Below are 21,667 nucleotides of genomic sequence, written 5' to 3' on the forward strand. Positions count from 1 at the left end.
GGCCCGCCCCCCGCGCGGGCGGCTTTCATGTGGATCAAGGCCGGGAAGATGACAAGCCTCCTGACCGAGAGATACACCGAGACTTCGCTGGTGATTTATTGGCTTTCTGCACCTGACTAGAACCACTAGGCCTATCTGAGGAGGGAAATATATGGGCTTTCCTGACTCCAAGTGGCAGCCGCAGGGTGAGCATGTGATCTCAAGCTGGGCAGGGAACGCAGAGCTGTGCACCGGCCTGTGTGTTGTAAGCGGGCCCAGGTCATAAAAGTGTCAGCAAGCGATATATTTCATGTGGGGGATCCTCTCTGGGCTCTTGCCAGCGCCTTCTCTCTGTGGCTGGCAGCCGCGGGGGAGGCTCGCCCGGGGCCCGGGCCTCATTTTTAGCCGCGGATGGGGTGGGGCGGGGGGTCGCGGTCCCTCCGCACCGCCCTCCCAGCTCGATGCTGGGGTGGGGGCTCCTGGAGGCACCGCGCACCCTGGCTCTTGCACCAGCGAGACGTCTCTTAGGATCACATCTGGCGCTGGGGACTTAGGGGCTCGGAGCTGGGAGTCAGCGTGTATGGGAATCCATTAGATGGCGGCACCCCGCGGAAGCGACTAATTCCCCTCTATCGGTTCCCTCGTCTGCGATAATAACCCACACTGAACGTGCTCGATGCGATTCACTCAGGAGGTAAAGTGCCGGGACGCCTGGGTGGCTCAGCGGTTGAGCGTCTGCCTTTGGCTCAGGGCGCGATCCGGGGGTCCCTGGAGTCCCACATGGGGCTCCCCGCAGGGAGCCCGCTTCTCCCTCTGCCTGTGTCTCTGCCTCTCTCTGTGTGTCCCTCATGAATAAATAAATGAAATCTAAAAAAAAAAAAAAAAAAGGAGGTAAAGTGCCAACCCAGCTCTGAAGGATGATGCTAGTGGGAAACAGCTAGCAAAGGAGCAGTGAGCACCGCCTCTCTTGGCCACAGAAAGGAGCAGGGAAATGTTGGAGACAGGCTGGGAGCCCTTGGCCTGGATTTTCCTGTTCTCTAATTGCTCTGTCACCCAATTGGCGGAAGTATGATATCAGTGTACGTAACAGGGCTTCTGTTAAGGCCGCGATAAAAAAAATCTACCTTTTCTTATATCTAGAAGTAGAGACTCTCGGTCATCTGAAGGATTTAGTTTTTCTGGGGGTGGGGGGAGTAATTTAAAGGCCCTCGTTGGTTATGGAGGCCTGCCATGTTCTGACCTTCGGAGATAAAAGAACTTTATGTTACTAGGGTGAGGTTGCTAAGTCTGTAAACCCTCTGGCATGCAAAGTCCTAAAGTGGAGGTGTATCCAATGGATAGATGTATCCAATGGCATATCCAGTGGCTACATTGGCAAGTCCAATGCAACATTACAGAATGTTCCAATTTGAATGGGTTGCAGGGTGGGGAGAAGCACAGGAACTTTCTGGGAGATAAGATGCTAAGACTGACAACTCCTGCCTCCCAACATCTGAACACAGGAAGACCTGAGAGAGTGGACTGGGGCACTCCCAACCAAGGTCTGTGGATAGAGAGGGATGTTTGGTCCAGAGAGACAAAATTAAACTTAAGAAAGAGGGAAACCTGGGGTCATAGCCCCAGCTCAGTACAATAACCAAAAGAATTGCAGAGGAGGTCTGGTGATGATGTGACATGGTATGGCTGATGCTGGAAGCTTTTCCAGAACCACCTGCTAGGCACAGTGGTTGTGTTTGGGGGGCAGATGGCTGAACACAAGAATGTGAACCTAAAATCTCTATAACCGGGACAGCAATGGTGGGCCACATTCTACCAGCCTGACCCAAGTTAGCTTCTAAACCAGCAATTCCAAGTTCAAAAGCATCATCAAGGGCAGCAACATGAACAGCAATAGCAAGTGACCAGACTTCAGGTCTTGTATCTTTAAACTGGAGGTCCCCAGCATTCCTGAACAATTCAGGGTGAGGATGGAGGAAAGAAGACAACACTGGATTCACTGTTCACAGAGTACGTGGGGGAGAGGCTTGAAAAATCAGAGATTAAACTGCATTTGGACCCCAAGTTGGTGAAAGGGACTTGTGATTTTGATCAATTCCAGTGCTTTTATTACTAATTGTTCTGTCTGAAGCTAGAGTATAGGCTTAATACTGGACCCACAACACTCAGGAAATATTTGTTGGATATTCTTTCCTAGAACTCCACTCTACTATGATATTTGGAAGTAGGCTAATTCTAAATTGTATTTGCAATATCTTTCTTAATGTCTGAATTGGCAATATGCTTTCTCCTGTCACGCATCATCCCTCTTTTCTATCTTCTGCATTGGTCTTGGAAAAAAACATTTTATGAACAAATATTCTGCTTCATATAGACTTTGTATAGGTATTCAGGGAAGGAAAGGAATGAGGGAAGCAGGTAAAGCCACAACAATAAAAGCTGTGCTATGATAAATGTAAAAGATCAGTCCACAGCTCTCCTCACGCCCTCAAGCTAGGGGGTGGACCTACCTATCCCTCTCCACACCCTCCCGCCCTACATGTCCACCCACAAGCAGGGCCAGCACGAGCCCCCAGTGCCCTTCTGGTGCATATTAGGAAAGGGGACCTTCTCCAGAGGGCTGAGTACCTTGCCAGGACACATGGCCAAAGGAACAGAACGCAGAGTGAATTTTAGCCCCCAGTGGCTCCCTCTTCTGGAGATCCTTTATGTGGGAGGGCAACTGCACAATATTATGGAAGATTCCCCCCTTGAACTGCCCTTCCGTGGCCTGTCTTCCCCTTCCAAGCCTCCCTTGGGGCTCTTTGTAGACACTGATGGTCCAGAGCTATAGGATTTCTAGCTCTGCCATTTCTAACCTGTGTGATTTGGGGCTCATCAATTACTCATTCTGAGTTACTTTCCCCTTTTGTAAAGTGGGAATAAGGTTGCTTCTTTCACAGGCCTCTTGTGAGGGAAATGTAATTCCCACTGAGCAACGATCTGGAAAGTCTAGACCCATCCCTCATGTTTTTAATGACAATCCCATCTTACAAGATTGAGGGTTAGGAGATAATTCTAAACCTTGAGTTGGAAGGGGCTTTAAGAGTAAGGGACAACAGGTAATCAGGGCTTCCACATGTTCCAGACAGAGCCCTGGCGTTGCCTCAGATTTTCCTGCCACAGGCTTCATGCCCCTCAGCTGGCAAAGCCAAGGCCAGTGGCCTCCAGTGAGAGCCTCCAAAGCAAGGCCAGGAGCTTGTTCCTCCCAGATTTCCTGACACTCAACACTCTACATGTGCTTGTCACCAAGCAAGCCCCCAGTGAAATCTGTAATTCTGGGCTGAGCTGAACTGGAGCTGTGGCAATTTACAATGTTCCTTCATTCCATTGCAGATCCCACTGTCAGTTTGGAAAATTTCCCAGAAGATTTATTACGGTGCCTCTTCTTTGACTCTCATGAGTTGTGTGAACACAGTGACCCTCCTCATCTTTGTCCAACCCATCCCTCCTGAACCATGGTGTATGTAGTCCAAGAAGACAGTGATCCAGGAGAAGGTGCCAAGGCATACTCAGTTCTGGCAAATTCTTTGATACTCTGAAAGTCTCACTTAGCACTCCAACAAGAATGGGGAAAAGATCTGGGGTCCAGGAGGGAGTCAAGGGAATGGTTTTATGTGTGATTTGAGGACACAGGCATCTGGGAGAGTGGCCTGGGAGAGTCTTCACGAACCCAGTTGTGAGGAGTCCCAGGACCGTGTCATCACCCGTACTTACCAAGGCACCAAGTTCCCCTCAGCCTCCCCAGAAAAGCAAGTTTATAGAGTAGAATGTTTGAGATGTGGGCTTTCCAGTAAGGCTGACTGTGGTTATCCAGACTGTACCCTATACAAAAAACCCAACACCTCTGCCCTCTGTTGTTCATGTATTCACTTGCCTCCAAAAGTCCCAACAGTACTACAAAAACATCTATGTTTTTGTCCAGATGACAATAAGAATGAGTATTTACATAATAGTTAGTTTTCCCCAGAGGATATTTTTAGATTATCACAATATCTGAAAGGTTTTGTTTTGTTTGTGCGTGCTTTGCAGACCTTTATCTGTGGTAAATACCAATGAATCAGTACATAAGTATTTTTAAATTATAAAATAAATGAGTGCAAGTTACCTGATTTTTGTGCGTTTCACAGATGACCATTCAACAGGGTCACAGTGCTGAACTCCCATCAGCTCTGTGAAGTCTGATAGCTTGTGGTTTTCTCTGGTTTCTGCACAACATTGTTGGGTCAAGGATTTGAAGGTATTTATCCTCCTTTGCTTTCTATCTCCACCACTTGATATTTTAGACATCTTCCACCAGGGGGCAGGAATCACAAAGATTAAAAATATTAAAGACAAAAGAACTTTCTAATAAGGTCAGTCTGTGGTTTGGGTCTCAGCGAAGAAAATCAGGAAATCTGAGGACACTCCCTATAGGACCACTGATTCTTTACATGGAAATGGCAAATTTTTTATACCCGGACAAACTTTTGCTGTAAAAAGCCAGATGGTAAATATTTTAGAATTTGAGGGCCTTACGGTCTCTGTCGCAGCTTCTTGACTCTGTTAGTGTAGCATAAAAGCAACCATAGTATGGGTACAGCTCTGTTCCAGTAAAACTACTCACCAAAATAGGCAGCAAGCCAGGTTTGTCTCCTGCTCTATACCATGTGTACCTCTGAGTGTAAACTTGGACATACTAAAATCTTTCCTCAGAGCACGAGGCACCCTCGTGCCTATCCAACCCTAAGGTCACGTCTCCGAAAAAGTCCTGGGGGTGGAGGGAGGAAGAATGAGGCCAAGTCAAGCAGAACCCCACGGTGAAGTGGGACCAGTGTAGCCTGCGTCACCCAGCTGGCACTTTATTTTCTGAATAAACAATGAGGTAATTCATCAATTATTTCTGGGAACTTGAATTTGCTGTTTAGTTATTCAGAGTCCTCTTCAGTCTCCAGGTCAGCCACCAGTTTCATCATCCTATCCTACAATCAACCTTCTTTGCCAAAGTCAGTAGCGAGAGCAAGCATCTGGGACTATTAACAAATCGGTTCAAATAGCAAACACAAACTGCTTTGGGGACCAATGCACCCCTAACACACCCTGAATTCCTGATTTCCCTGCAGTGATTCTTTCCTGTAACCAGCCCTCTCCTCTCCCCTGGAACTGGAGACGTCTGGGGAATTAGTGGCCACGTGATACTGATGGTTTCCAAGACAGATGGAGGGTATGCCTGCCTCTGAGCTTCTTAGAACATCTCATTCTTGTTGGCCCTGTTGGGATCAATACTGTTGCAACTGTACTCATCATGCCTAAGCCAGGTTTGGAACTAAGCAGAAAAGGCCACTGAACAAAAGGAAGAGTACCTCACCGTCTTCCATGACCCCTCCATCACCTTTGTTTGAAAGGGAAGTCTAGCTTGAGGGCCGGTGGGGCAGACAGATTTCCGGCTCTGCCACATATTTCCAACATTACTTACTGCCATGACTTATCATCTGCAACTTGACATGTTCTACACATATGGGCATGTTGTACACATTAAGACATGCTTCCTGCATTAGGAGATTTTCCCGGATCGAGGATATTTTCCTGGTGCAGAATTGGAGACTGAATTGATTGACCTCAACATCTATGGGTCTAGAACAGGAGGTTGGGAAAGTTTTCTTCCCTTTAGGGGTCTGCCCCTGTTCTAAGGAACAGCAGGATTTATAATGAGGGCTCAGTCTGACCCAGGACATGCTGCAAGGAGAGCCTGCCATCCCTGCAGTGGCTGGTTGTTGACTCCCTGATTGGCCCAGGCCTTAAGCCTGCCTTCCTCCTTCCCTTCCCACATGGGCAGAGGCTGTGGGCTGTAGCTGACGGCTCACCTGGAACGCCTCCGGTTGCTGAAGGGCTGGATGGAGACTCTGAGACAACCTGATGGATCATCTCATAAACAGAGCCTGCAGGAAGGAAAAGAAAATTATGCCAGCAGAATGCACTTATGAGAAATAGATATGTGCGGTGCAGGGAGAAATGCTTTGATATTAAAATTTTTGTAACTTAAAAAGGCATGAAAAATGATACCAACCACTAACTAATCAACATTCCTTTGCGAATGCAGCTTCAGTTCCTAACCAAAAACACATCCCTGCTATTGTCTTGTCTGGATCCAGATGCAAACATGATTAATTAAGTTTCGGGCTAGGAGTGGGAGGGGGATGGTCAGGAGGGACGGCTTGCTGAGGATCATTTTTATGCACAAGGCCTAGGAGAAGCCCCAAGGCTGAGTGCCTTGCCCCATGTGGCAGGGCTTGCCTTTTGTGCACCGACAGCCGCAAGGGTGCCATGAAAAGGCGGCACCCAGTCCTACAGGGTCTCCTTAGGGCCAGAGAAGTTCTGCGGGCAATAAGAGGCTCTTGGTCGGATCCATGCCACTGCCCAGCACTGAAATGTCTTGTAGGATGGCCTGGGCTCCACTTCTCACACTTCACCAAGTAGTTTGGGACCATGAGCAAGTTGCCCTGGTTTCTGCATTTGTGAAATGAAGGGCCAGATCAAATATTCCTTAAAGTCTCTTCCTTTTCTGGCATTATATCTGGTGCTTGAGGTCCCTCACTCAGCTGTTTATCAGCTGGTCACCTTTAGGCAAAAAAGTCTGCTGATGGGAGGGCTGAGAAGTGTCTTTGATGGGTGTCTCTGGTGTAGATGGCCGGGCTGCAGAGACTCAGGCTGTCTGGCAGAGGCCAGCAGACTTGCTTTCTGATCACTGCTCTACCACACAGAGCCTAGTACCAGTGAGTGAGACACCTGATTGCCCTGCATCTCAGCCTCCCCATTAGAAAACAGAAACACCAGTCCCAACTTTCACTGGGATATCTATGAAGCTGAGTGAATGAAGCTAGCTGGTCTGAGAGGACAGTGACATGGTGCACAGTCTCTATGTACCTTCTCCAGGAGCCTGCTCCCCATGGCAGCTATAGGTCGATATACCCTGTAATTAAGTGATTAAAGAGGTGAGATCTAGAATGAGATTGTCTACATCTAGGCAACCTTCCCCCAAATCTTAACCATTAGGCAAATTATAAACCTCCTTTGGGCCACATTGGCCTCATCTATAAAAGTGGGCTGACCAGCAGAGCACACATTCCCTGCATGGTGAGCAGGAGCAGGCTTGTGAAGGAGGGAAGGCAGTTTTATAAGGCCTGCTGGCCCTGGAGGTGGTGCTGCTGCCAAGTGTAACACCAAAAACTCATCAGACTTTAAGGCCCTAGTGTGGAGATCTCAGCCAGAGCCAAGGCTAGCGTTTAGTGAGCTATTTTATTGGGAGTTTTATTGCCTCCTTCCAAGGCCAACTGATTCCACTAGTATTTACCCCTTGTTGATGTTAGCTGGGAATGATCAATTTTTTAGATTACTAGCCACACCCTGTCAAACATTAGAATGACGAATTGCCCAATTCAAGTTCTACAATTCTTCTCAATTACAGGGGAGGGAAGATGGCTTTCACATGTGTGTGATTTTGTCCCTGGGAGCATCCATGAAATATGCAGCATTCTCTTACCTAGATGAGAACTCACCTTCAAAATATCATCTCTAATCTATCTTCATGTTTTCAAGTGGGAGTTTTTTATTCCCATTTCCCAGATGGAATAACTGAGAGCAGAGGCTGGAGAGAGGCTTGCTCAGGGACCCAGAAGCACAGGAGTTGGTGGTGGGGCTGAAGATGAATTCTTATTTCCTGCTTCACAATTCCTTGTAACCCAGGAATGACCTTTCTGGGGAATTTTAGAAACACGAATATATGAAATGGAGAAGTTAGATTGCAGTCCCCTGGACCATGTCCAGGACACTAAAATGAGTGTCCTGCTCCTATTAAATGTATTCTAAAAATTATTTGCTATTCTGAATGTAATTTGAAGTGAAGCAGGTCTTCCATGGAGGCTCCAAGAGGATCCCAGCCCCATGCACAATGACTCTCTGTTGATATCAAGAAAATTTTAATCCCTGCCATGTGCAGGGGTAGAAGTTTTATAAAAGAACTGAGATGAGAAGAAATTTCACTTAGAGAAACAGCATGAGGATGGCTACAGAGATAACATTTCAGCTCCTAATCTCCTGCATGTGTGCCCCCACACTCCAACTGATCTCTCAGGAAACCTAAAAGTTGCAGTGCTACCTGCAGCAGCTGCCGGGGCCTCCTATCCTCATCCTAGAGCTGCTCCTACTCCTCTCCAATTTCAAATAAGCTCCTCGTTTCAGGATGCTTCTCCTTCCCTGGGACCTGGCACTGGTATTTGTGGTGTTGTTTCCCTACATTTTTTCCTAAAGGCATTGGGTATAGACTCTACCCCTGGCACATACATGCTTTCTCTCTCTCTCTTTCCCTCTCTCTCTCAGGAATCTGTGTCTTCATTTCCTCTTTCATGACCACGCCCCAGCACTGAGACCCTTGCCTGGGTGCCCAGAACTTGGATTTGAAGGATGTAAGGGGCAGGAGAGGGACTCCCAGGCTCTAGAGTGCAGAGTTCTGATATGAGGGTGACTTTCTTTTGGACTCAAGAGACTTTGTAGAACTGGCTCAAGACCTCAAGCTGAGCTTTTCATTATCTCCCAGACTCAAGGTCTCACTAGTCCTTGAGTATCCCTGAGATCCCCAGTGTTCCCCTGGGGGTGACTGCCCTCCCACTTTGTCCAGGTCCGTGTCTGCAGAGGCGTAGAGCCTCCCAGCCCCTAGGAGAATCCCGTTCCCTCTCACCAGCCACTGCCTGAAGTGTAGATGCTTAATTTCTCTGGGGCTGCATTTTGAGGGTGGTAAATCAGAAATACTTTCCACACGTGGGCATACTGAGAATCAAGCCAGGTGCTAAAGACTTTCCCACACTTTCTTTAAAGATCACACAAAACTTGTGAGTTAGGTACATTTTCTACTTTACGAATGAGAAAACTGGGAGGCTCAGGGAGGTTATGGAAAAACACAACTCATGTAACTACTAAGTGATGGGATGACAACTGAAAGACTAGCATGAAAGCCCAAGTGGGTCTGACCTAGGAGTTGCATATCATTCAAAAATAAGAATGATGTTGTTGCTGTTTTCAAAGAATTTGTAACTTACCAAAGAGGATAAGAGAAGAACTGGTTGGATAAGAAAAAGAAAGGAAAGAAAGAAAGAAAGAAAGAAAGAAAGAAAGAAAGAAAGAAAGAAAGAAAGAAAGAAAGAAAGAGAAAGATACTTCTTTACCATATGCATACTAGAAAATGCAGAAGCTTGCTCACAAATGACTGTATTGGTTGAAGGCGGATTTAAGAGTGTAAAGTTGTGGGAAGTATTTGATGGATTTTAGTTCCATGGTGGAGGAAATGAAAACGTGTACAGATAGGGATAAATGTTTGCTTGCCTTTCTAATGTAGCAGACAGAAAGCTCTATAAACAGACTTTGCCTAGGGCAGATGGGAAGGAACCAACCATGGAGAAATAGAGAATTTATAAGGGTATTTATATTAGTCAGTTCAGGCCACTATAACAAAATACCACATATGGGGTGGCTTAAACCACAGACATTTATTTTCTCACAGTTCTAGAGTCTGAAAGTCTGAGATTGAGGTGCCAGCATGTTCAGTTTCTGGTGAGATCTCTCTTCCTGGCTTGTAGATGGCTGCTTTCTCATTGTATCCTCACAAGGCAGAAAGAGAGAGAGAGAATGAGAGAGAGAAAGAGATTACACACTCATGACCTCATCTATACCTAATCATCTCCCAAAACCATTATACTGAGGGTTAGGGCTTCAACATAAGAATTTCGGCAGAATGCAGTTAAATCCATAGCAAGTGCATAAAATTATTTTTGTCAAATATCAGATCACAGCTAAGTTTCTTCAAATTTGTCTAAGGGTCTGCTATGTACTGTTGAAATCCTACTCGATATTAGCTTTGAACACCAGAAAGTCATAGGACCATTCTTTTTGTGAATTACCTGCTTATGTTGGTGTCATTATCAGCCATTGTTTCAGCATGATCACTTGAGTAATCTCAAGGATGTCTGGGAGGATAGTTAACTTTTCTCTTCCCACTTCATTTGATGACCTTTAATAATAAGACAATTTAACAGAGTAGAGGATTTGGGGAAACTGTAGTTGAGATTTTAATGGGCTTTACAGATATTAAACCACTTTCAGAGACTATACCTGCCAATTTTTGTAGCAACCTTAGGAGGAAAGTATTATGATCCTTTTAAAAGGATGGTCTCTTTTAAAAATGGGAAGCCTTGGGCAGCCCGGGTGGCTCAGCGCCACCTTCAGCCCAGGGTGTAATCCTGGAGACCCAGGAGCAAGTCCCGCATCAGGCTCCCTTCAGGAGCCTGCTCCTCCCTCTGCCTGTGTCTCTGCCTCTCTCTCTCTCTCTCTCTCTCTCTCTCTCTCTCTCTCTCTGTGTGTGTGTGTGTGTGTGTGTGTCTCATGAATAAATAAAAATCTTTAAAAAAAAAAGGGAAGCCTTGGTGCAAAGGGATTACATGCTCAAGATCACCTAACAATGAAGAGGCAGTGTCTGGACTTGACCCAGGTCATCTTAGATCAAAGCCAATGCTCTTCTTAATCCACAGTTACCTTTTAGAGCAAACAAAATTTCTCTTCAGGACTACTGGACAGCATGCTCCCTACTGGACAAACATCAATCAGATGCACAGGCAGCGATAGGCTGAGTATGGGATGATATATAGAGTAGTAATGGACATGTTCTTCCAAGCATATCCTCACATATATTGTTCATTTGTACCCTCAATAGCTTCCATCATCAAAATACTGCAGAAACAGGGAGCAAAGACACCAAAGTCCTCAGCTTCAGAAAGAATTATCCAGGCATAAGACAGAAAAAGTATGCTGTGAATAAGCAGCACCCATTTTTTCCTGCCTTCCCTCCATCTGTGTCCTCCTCCATTTCCAACCCAACGGAGGAAGGCTTCTAAGCTTCTAAGCTGAGTAGAGAGAGGAAATCTGAGGAAGAAATAGGAGGGTTAGGTGCAGCATAGAAGTAGTACATCCTTCTAATCTGTCAAATCACAAGTGTGAGAGTATCTAGTAGGGGCATACAAAGGATCCCTTTTTAAATTGGGGATCTGAGAATAGAGAAGACCTATGTCTTGCTACCGGCATGAAGTGCAGAGAGATTGCAAGCATAATCCATTGTTATATATCAACAGTGGGGTAGAAATAGTAGCCAAACACAATGGAGCCAGATGCTACCCTGGGTTTTCTATATCCCTAAAGGGAAATGGATGGCCATCTGAAAATACTCAAGGCTTCTGAGTGAAACACAAAAGATATCTGGGAAAGAGCAAGCCTTTAGAGACTCGGGATCAGCATGAGGGAACACCATAGCATGTAGTCCATGCACAGGACCACTGATGTTCTGGAAAGATGGAGTTGTATCTCAGAGGATTGCTGGTATGTAGGAGAGTATCTTAGATGGATGCAGGACAGGGCATATCTGAAGCAGCGGGTCATCAGAGTGCCAAGGCAAACCACAGCTGAGAATACATAGGTACCTAGCCTACAACACCACATTGGCAAATTTGATAGCAGCCAGTCAGTGGTTAGACAGACCTCTCCCTACTGGAACAAAGACCAGCTGGGGATAAGAAGAAAGAGGGAGAAGGAAATCTTGACTGTGACTTGCTTATAACTCATGATGGCTGTGAGATCACTGAATTTAACTGGGCTTACCCAAAAACAATTACATTAACTTTTCTGTGTCTATTTGAATGAGGACTCAAGATAGAGTCTTGAAACAAGGCTTGAATCCTTGAAACAAGGCTTGAAAACAAGAAAAATAGGCTTGAAACAAGAAAAATAAAGAAAGGTAATTTTTTTTGCCCACCTGCATCTGTGTTTTGTGAAATAAATAGCTTACATTATTATCTTTAGTTTATGGTTATTGAGAGTTAATATTATACAAAGTACTTTATACATATCATTTCATTTAATTATAACAACTCTGTGATGTTTGGGATTGGAGGGAAGAGTTTATCCAGGATAACATTTTCACCTTTGAATTTTAAACTCTGTGACTATATTGTTACTTATGTAACAAATATAATTAAAATAATAAACCTGAAGTTCATGATTTTTATGATATATTATTCCAATCTCTGTGTCCTATCAGCACACTGATACTCACAAACCATTGAATTCCTTCCACATCTCTTCTTTATAATTATTCATAAAGCACTGACTTCTGAGACCCAGACTCTAATTGGGCAACAGAGCGACCTTTCCTTTAACAGGGTTGAGCAGTTAGTATGGGCTGGGATGGCCTCGTGCCCTCATAAGCAAACAAGACCAGTAAACTTTTGAGTTGCAGACCCCTTCAAAGTCCTGATGGACCTGAAGTTCTTTCTTTGCTGATTAAAAATGTTGCCCATTAACCCCAGACTTTGGACACTGTGGGGTATGAAAGAGGTATACAGGAAGACCACATGTACTGGCGTAAGGGAGGGCAGGAGACTATCGTTTCCTAACAAATGTCTGTTCTCCTCTAGATACATAACCAGCCAGCACCACTGGTTTCCTGTCAGATTGCTCATGGTCTTGTAGGAAGAGCACATTCTTCATCTGAATGAAGAACAGGAAACAAAATGGTTGCCCTGTTCGAATGAAACCTTCTGGATTGGATTTTTCATCACATACCTGACTATGGGATGTCAGGAGGATTATGCTAAAACTGATATTAGGAAGGGGAAGAAACACAATGATATTTCTAATTCCTCTCACCTATAACACTGACCATTTTCCAAATAGGAATCATGATACCTTCCTGAATATCTGTAACTATAGATTTTGGAAAATTAGGAAGAAAATAGGAAAAGGAAGGGAAAAAGAGGAGCATGGTGGGACAGATGAAGTGGATCCATTTGTGAGTGGTTTTCCTTTGTGCATGAAATTATCTATGTCATCAATTAAGAGTACATTTATGGCCATATATCTATTAGTTTTCCAAAATTTCTTGCATGTTGTGTTATTGGAGAGCCCATAATCTTATTTTTAAATCCTTCCCCCAATATCTCACCCACAAAAATTCCAGGAGGTTACACAGTTGCAAAGAGTTTTGTAATTATTTTCTGGAAAGAAGAACTAGCACACACCATAGTCACTGGTCGCCCTTCATGACTTCACAGCTACCCTTGAGTTCTAATTCTGTGAAGACCTTGCCGAGGTCACTATAATCCTCCATGCAAAGATTGCAACTCTTTTGAGCTCACATTGCCTTGTTCACCAGTCCATCTCTACCACACAAACATCGGTGGCTGAGTGCTATGCCTGGAGGTTCCCCAAATATGAACCTTACCAGTCTGTGTCCAAACCACTCCCCAACACTGATAGACAGCATCATTTGTCCCAATTCCCCACCCCTCCCTACTTCCATGTCCTTTGCCATGTATCTTAGGAACTTTCTCCACTAAAGGGCAGGGTATATTTCCCTGCCTCTTAACTTTGTTTTTTTTTTTAATAATAAATTTATTTTTATTGGTGTTCAATTTACCAACTTACAGAATAACACCCAGTGCTCATCTCGTCAAGTGCCCCCCTCAGTGCCCGTCACCCATTCACCCCCACCCCCCGCCCTCCTCCCCTTCCACCACCCCTAGTTCGTTTCCCAGAGTTAGGAGTCTTTATGTTCTGTCTCCCTTTCTGATATTTCCTACCCATTTCTTCTCCCTTCCCTTCTATTCCCTTTCACTATTATTTATATTCCCCAAATGAATGAGAACATATAATGTTTGTCCTTCTCCGATTGACTTACTTCACTCAGCATAATACCCTCCAGTTCTATCCACATTGAAGCAAATGGTGGGCATTTGTCATTTCTAATGGCTGAGGAATATTCCATTATATACATAAACCATGTCTTCTTTGTCCATTCATCTTTCGATGGACACCGAGGCTCTTAACTTTGGATTTGTCTTTGTGACTTGCCTTGGCCAATAAAAAACCATCAAGTGTCAGTGTGCCAATTTTAAGACTAGGCCATAAGAAGTCTCATGTATTTTCACTCATGGAAGTGAGTTGAGCCACCCCAACCAAGGTCAGTCTAGGTTAGCTAAGCTCCAACAAACCAATATGTACTTGTACAAGCCTAGTGGAGGTCAACAGAACCATGAAGCTGAGCCCAGCATAGATCATTAACCCCTACTCAGCCAGCAGACTCCAGACCTAAATGGTGCTTATTGGTTTTTCCACCAATATTTTGTGGTTGTTATATAGAATTAGTATGGTCCTTGTTAACAGACCCATGGCTTTGTGTTGAGGTCAGGCCGTCAATCTCAGTCCTCTTTCCTCAATATAATTTCATTTTTAGGGACTTCACAAATCTTCCCTATCCCTGGTCTTGGTTAGGGCTAATCTGATCCATCTCTGGTGGATCACTATAGCTTTGAACCTTGGGGCACTGAGTTGAGATCTCAGGCCTTGCCTTCTCAGAAGGCCCCTGAGATCCTTTTGCAAATAATTCTAGATCCTTGCCAGAGTTTCCCTTTCCAAGGAGATAAGCAGTTTTAAAAAGGCTCAAAATCCAGAAAAATCCAATATATCCTTTGCTCAGAAAATTATAACCTGATCAGCCATCCATTATGTAACTAACAGAGATTCCTCAGTATCTGCCTATACAGAATTCTGAAAGCTTCTTTGGCTGGAAAAAACCCTCTGACAGTATACTGTAATATATAAACATAAGTCTTGGAGTGGCATCTAATTACACATATAATTATAAGGTAATGATCTTATGAACTAGTTTCACATGCAAGAAAACTGAAGCATTGAAAGCTTATATATCTGCCCAATTTCAAACACCTAAGGAAAGACAGAGCCAGGATCAGAATGAAAATGTTTGAGTTTTCCATTTACATTCCTGGACATGTAAACTGTGCTAGGTGGGGTGCCTGGGTGGCTCAATTGGTGGAGTGTCCGAATCTTGGTTTTAGCTCAGGTCGTGATCCTCATGGTGGTGGGATCTAGTCCCGTATGACACTCCATGCTCATTGGGGAGCCTGCTTAGGATTTTTTCCCCTCTCCTTCTGCCCTCCCACCCCAAATAAGTATAAGTAAGTAAGTAAATAAATAAATAAATCTTTTCAAAAACATGCTGGGGTGTCTGAGGGGACCCAATACACAGCATCCTCTTTTCTGTCCATGTTCTGTAAAAATTAACTGGCAAATGGAGATAAAAATACCCTTTGTTTCTAATAGGGGCCAGGTTTGGAGGATGTAGCTGTCTGTTAGCTGAATAGATCCGCCAACACTGGACCCCAATGAGAAAAATGATCCCTCCACTAGAAGAGCAGAATAGAATGCTTCCTCTGTGTGAGCAACTCATTCCCAGGAGGAACATGGGTGGAACTGACCTGAGCATGCCCAGATATATTAGTCAGTTAAGATACTCCATCCCCTCTTGGGGAAGTATGAGTAATGGACTGAAAAAGACGAGGAGTTACGCTAAATGAGCTCCCCTTAACAAACAGAAACATCACGAGTTGAGTAAAAATGTTCTTACAGTACACCAGATTTATCCGATATCAATCTAAGTTAGATTTCGTTAGAAAAGCCCATATCTTCCCCCACATCCATAAAGCCAGATTGATGTCTTCTGTCTCTATGTTAACAAAGACAGTAGTAACGTTTCAAACCTTGAACAAACCCTGAACTACTCTGAAAATGGAGTGTCTACTGAACCATCCTGAAATCACACCATTTTACTTCTGTATAAAGTGGGCCTGGCTAACTCTGTCTGACACAGGAAAACCCTCTGTGTTTCATCAATTTGTTAGCTAATAAGACACTATTTTAATTCTAGTAAACTTGTCATTTCCCATCCCATTCCCACCTTCAAATGTAGTAATGTTCTTTTAGGCCCAAAATGTTTCATCTTCTTCTAGAAAAATCATCTGTTAGAAGACTCTGGATCTTAAATAACTTGCCATTCTCTGAGTATTCATAGTACAATACCTATTCCAGCTGTTTATTAGCTCCTTGCAGCCAATTCATGCTGTACAATGAATGTTTAAAGAATAAAAATTGATAGATGGATTACCCAAACTATGGCAGCAAAGATTACCAATTGCCAAAGGCTTTTATAAAGTAGATGGAGAGTAGGAATGGTTCTCATCATATTCTGTCTCCACCATCTTGATTCATCTACAGTGAAAAAGTGGGAGGGTATGGTGTGGACGTGTGTGTGTGTGTGTGTGTGTGTGTGTGTGTGTATGAGAGAAAGAGATTCAAGTTGCATTTTTTGGCTACATCTCTAGTAAGATGATTAAAGAACTTTAGCTCTTTGCAACCAGCTCAGCCAAAAGTTTGAGTATGCTTTGCTTTCCAAATATGGTTCTCATTTGCTTTCAACCTCATTCATTTCTTATTATTTGTCTTTTAGAGAAAAGGCAGCAAAAAAAATCAACCTTGGGCTTTGTTAATTAAGACTTGCATTCTTGCTGGTATATTTCGGAAAGACAATCCATTCTTTTTGCCTCACTCTCTGGAGAACCTTATAATGTGGTTCTATTCATTCATCAGGACTCTGTACAGCTTTGCAGCCTGTCCAGGTTTGGTGGTCCCTAAATTCATTTTCATGTGGAATTGTGGATGTTATATCAGTATATAAAACTAATATTTCTCCTTGTAGCTCTCCAGCAAGCAACCACTAGGATAATCTCATAAATCTTCAGTGGGAAAAAGCAGAATCAAGGATTTTTATCTGACTTTGTGATTTCCATAATAAAGAAAAAGAAAAAAGATAAGCATTAGATCTCTCACCCCCTACCCCCAACAGGTCCAAATACCAAGCATTCTAGTTCTCATTCCCCATTTACTTGTTATGTGAGATCCTGACCCATTTTGAGTTCAGCCTCATTTTTCATGATAAACAAACAAACAAACAAAGCAGGAACTTTGGGATTATCTTCCAGAATGTGGAACCAGATAGAGAGTCTGTAAAATTAACTGCCATATGTTAATTAAGAGAAGAGAAGAGAAGCCATATGTCTGCCTTCTCAAATCCCTTTTCCTCTTCCATTAATGCCTTCTGGAAAAAAAGACTGATAATGATTCAGCCATTTTACCTAAGCCCCTTATGTCCCTTATGTCATCTACACCAAAATAAAACTTTCAGCCTGGATTCCTTAGGTAAGAATGGATCCCAAAAGAAAGTTCTCCATCATAAATAGTGTCAACAGACACTATTCTGCTCAAGGCAATGGTGTGAGTGTTGTAGGGACTCAGAGATAAACTCACTGTGCATACTAAGGGGTCCATAAACAGGGCAGACATGCAACAGAGGAAGAAGTGGAAAGAAATGAGGAGGAGGACAGGTAAAACATGCCCCTTTGTGAAGTTGAATCCCACTGTCTTTGGTTTATTTGACTCTTTACACATCATCGTAATTCTAAACTGATTCTCCTCTAGTTCAGGATTCTTCTACACTGCCTCATTGCTTCCTAGGAACAGGGAAGCAAAACTAGCAAGCAAAAAGAAATTCACAAAAAACACTGAAAACAAATGAGCCAAAAAATCAGTTCTGTCAAATCATTAATTTGTTAAATGATCAATTTACCAAACTAGTAATTATTCAATATAATTTTTCCTGTTAGCTACTTACAGAATTTATAGCAATTCATGTTGCTTGAATAGTTTCAATAGATCTCGTAGAATTTTCTAAATCTGGATTCTCAAAGGCTTTGCCACAGCCAGAGCCACCAGATATCAGAGAAGAATTCTACATATAAGACAGTTTCATACACATACACCCATGATGAAATAGTGGTCCTGCACTTTCTAGGGTGTGTCAGTGCATAGCTTTGAGAAGGATGCATAGGAAGCAATCAGGGGTGGCCACAGGGCCAGGTAGCAATGCCAAACCAGCCAGAAGAGATATGGCAGTCCTCAAGCAAGTGAAGGCTGATCATGGAAGAATCCTAAACATCAAGTGAATGAGTTTGAAATTCCCAGGAGCTCTGAACACACTAGAATTCTAGACTCTGAGCACTAGAATGACAAGAGTGTAGATGACACCTGCAACAATGCATGCCACACAAAGACATCCAGGACATACCTGTTGAATGAATAGGGCACCTTAAGATACTCCATGTTCTTTTGCTTCAACTTGAGCAACCTCCTCCTTAAAGCCAAAGCAGTTTCACTGTTAATAGTTCTGTTTCACTGATAATAGTTCTGTTTCACTAGTTTCACTGATAATAATAGTTTGGTCAGGCAGGGGCTATAGCCGCACCTTCCTAATTGGAGTATGAGACTATCAATGGTTGGGATATTACTATTTAATTAACATCATCATTATCACTCAATAAATAGCCATGCTGTAGAATGGAGCGTGGAAGGTACTGGGCCCATGACTCAGAGACTGACAGCTCAAAAGTATCCTCTACTACTAATATTTAAAACCAAGAGGGAAGGGAAGGTACAAGATGGCAGTGTAGAAGGATTCTGAAATCATCTCATCCCAAGAACACAACAAATCTACAGATACGTATGTGACACTTCCCTCAGAAAAGGACCCGAAATAAAGTCGAACAGTGTCTTCGCAACAAAGGATAAAAGAACTACAGTAAGACAGATAAACAAGGTGGAGACATAGTTTTGCAAGAAACCCTACCCCAGGCACAGCCACCCAAAGTTGGGAGAGATCTCATGATACAGAGTTCATCTCTGAGGAGTGAGGGATTTGTGTCCCACATGAGGCACCTTAATCCTAGGGATCCACACCAGAGAGATAAGCCTCTAAGTGTCTAGCCTTGGAAACCAGTAGGGCTTACTTCCAAGAGTATCACAGGATGATAGGAAACAGAAAATATGCTCTTAAAGGGCTCTTGAACAGACTCATTCACCTAGGTGCCCAGTACAAAAGAAAGTTTGAAAGGCACCTATGCAAAGGGACTCATTTGCTTATCTGAAAGTATCTGCAAGACAGACAGAGATCTGTTGGGACATTCTCCAGGGACTTGGGCACTGGTAGGTACAATTTTGTATTCCTCACACCCTGACTCCACAGCCTGCTAGCTCCAGTGGTAGTGCCCAGCCCCCATGTACCATAGCTACTGCTTGCTCTGCCACAGGAAGCAGCTGAGGTCCCCTCTCCCATGCATTGCAGCTGTGGCAGAGCAGGCCACAGCTAGGAGGCACATGCAACCCACAGAGATGCCCGCGAGCACATGACCTGGTGGCCAGGGCAATTGCATTTCTGGGTTCCATGGGTCTGAAACAATCAGAGAGACAGTTTTTTGTAGGCTACCACTCCCTGAACACTGCACAAACAGCAGACTCTAACACACCCCCACTCTTCATGTGAAAAAGAAGAGCTTGTCCAAGAGCTCAGCCTGAGGGTCAGTTTCAGGTTTCCCACACAACCAGAGACTACAGAGGTACTCCCAGGGAACATAGGTAGAAATACACTCTCCCTTGGCCTCGCTAAAGCTCACTGATACCTCCCAAAAGGAGCCTATGCACATCTAAAGCCATGTGTTTTGCAACTGTCACCGAGGGAACACCTCCAGATCTCCTAGTCTGGAGGTCAGCATGGTCTATAATTGACAACCCACAGGATAGCACTTATTTGCATACTTTAAAAGCTGCTGCCTGAGAATCTGGGTTACAATTAGCCTGAAGCTGGGCACTGTTTGTAATCCCTCCCTTTGGAACACTGACATGTCTTGTCACCTCCTCAACAACTGGGATTTATCAAGGACAAATAAGGCTACTTAGACATCACAAAGGTCCAAGAAACAAACAAAAGCTAGGAAAAGGTTGAATGATACATTTCATCTCCTACATAAGTCCACTCCTTCAAGACTAGGAGAGATAGTTGTTTTGCCTACTACAAACAGAGAGTCAAGCAAAATAAGTAGACAGAAAAATATGCTCCAAATGAAAACAAGACAAAACTTCAGAAAAATAGACCTTAATGAAACAGAAATAAGTAATCAAACTGATAAAGTTCAAAGTAATGGCCATAATCATGCTCACTCAACTCAGGAGAAGAAAGAATAAACACAGTCAGAACTTCAACAAAGAGAAAGAAAACATAGGAGAGTATCAAACAGAAATCGCAGAGCTGAAGAATATAATTGCTAAACTAAACCTATGGTACAGCAGTTCAACAGTAGATTGCTGTTGGATGAAGTAGAAGAATGGATTAGTGACCAGGGCAGTGGAAATCACCCAACCAAGGCAGAAAAAAAAAAAAAGAATTTTTAAAAGTAGAGACTGCTTAAGGGACCTAGGGGACAACTTCAGGCAGAATAATATCTGCATTATACAGGTCCTAGAAGAAAAAGAAGAGATAGAAATCTTACTTGAAAAATAATGGCTAAAAACTTCCCTAACTTGGGCAGGAAAGCAGACATTTAGCTCTAAGAAGCACAGAAAGGTCCAATAAGATGAACCCAAAAGATCTACACTAAGACATATTATAATTAAAATATCAAAAGTTGAAGATAGAGAATATTAGAAGTGGCCAAAGGTATACACCCTCCTCCCCCATAAGACTACCAGTTTATTTTTTAGCGAAAAGTTTGCAGGCCAGAAGGAATTGGCATGATATATTCAAAGTGCTGAAAGGAAAAAACTTCCAGTCAAGAATATTCTATCTGGCAAAGTTATCACTCAGAATTAAAAGAGGGAGGAATAGATAGATAAATAAAATCTTTTTAAAAAATTGGGATGTCTGGGTGGCTCAGTGGTTGAGCTCCCTACCTTCAGCTCAGGGTGTGATCCTGGAGTTCCGGGACTGAGTCCCATATCGGGCTCCTTGCATGGAACCTGCTTCTTCCTCTGCCTATGTCTCTGCCTCTCTCTCTCTTTGTGTCTTTCCTAAATCAATAAATAAAATCTTTTTTTTTAAAGGAGAGAGTTTTCCAGAAAAGCAAAAATTAAACTTGCTCATCACAACTAAACCAGCCTTAGAAATGTTAAAATGACTTGTTTAAGTTGAAAAGAAAAGGCACTAACTAATAACAAGGAAATACATGAAAGTAAAAATCTCATTGGTAACGGTGAATATATAACAAAGGCAGTGGATTGAACCACTTATAAAGCTACTAAGAAAATTAAAAACAAGAGTGGTAAAATTAACTGTATTTAAAAGATAAACAAAATAAAAAGATATAAAATATCACATCAAAAACAAAACACGTGGTGGGAAGGGTAAAAAGTAGAGATTTTTGGAATGCATTCAAACTTAAGATGCTATCACCCTAAAATAGACTACTATATATATATAACATATATATATATATATGATTTTATATGTGAACCTCATGGTCGCTACAAAGCAAAAATCCATAGTAGATAAACAAAAGACAGTAAGAAAGAAAGCTAAACATAACACTAAAGGAAATCACCAAACTACAAGGGAAGAGAGCAAGAGAAGAGGAAAGGAATAGAGAGGAGCTACAATAACAACTAAAAAACAGACAAAATGGCAATAAGCACATGCCTATCAAAAATTACATGAAATGTGAATGAACTAAATTCTTCAGTCAAAAGACATAGAGTAGCTACATGGATTAAAAAAATAAGACCAACCTGTATGTTGCCTACAATAGACTTGCTTCAGATCTAAGGACATGCACAGACTAGAAGTAAAGGGATAGAAAAAGATTTTCTATGCAATGGAAATGAAAAGAAAGCTGGTGTAGCA

At 43.1% G+C, this 21,667-nt stretch overlaps 1 long non-coding RNA gene across 2 annotated transcripts in view; it reads right to left on the reverse strand.

Moving 5' to 3' along the window:
- LOC129501298 (uncharacterized) overlaps nt 1-21,667 on the reverse strand; it is a 112,184-nt gene that overhangs the window by 18,772 nt on the left and 71,745 nt on the right. For both annotated transcript variants that reach the window (XR_008662706.1, XR_008662705.1), the window contains exons 2-4: nt 7,551-7,748; nt 5,859-5,933; nt 4,124-4,305 (exon numbers count right to left, since the gene is read on the reverse strand). This is a non-coding gene — a long non-coding RNA (uncharacterized LOC129501298). The remainder of the gene's footprint in view (nt 1-4,123; nt 4,306-5,858; nt 5,934-7,550; nt 7,749-21,667) is intronic.

The sequence above is a fragment of the Nyctereutes procyonoides genome, unplaced genomic scaffold, assembly GCF_905146905.1.
Source record: "Nyctereutes procyonoides isolate TBG_1078 unplaced genomic scaffold, NYPRO_anot_genome, whole genome shotgun sequence".
NCBI lineage: Eukaryota > Metazoa > Chordata > Mammalia > Carnivora > Canidae > Nyctereutes > Nyctereutes procyonoides.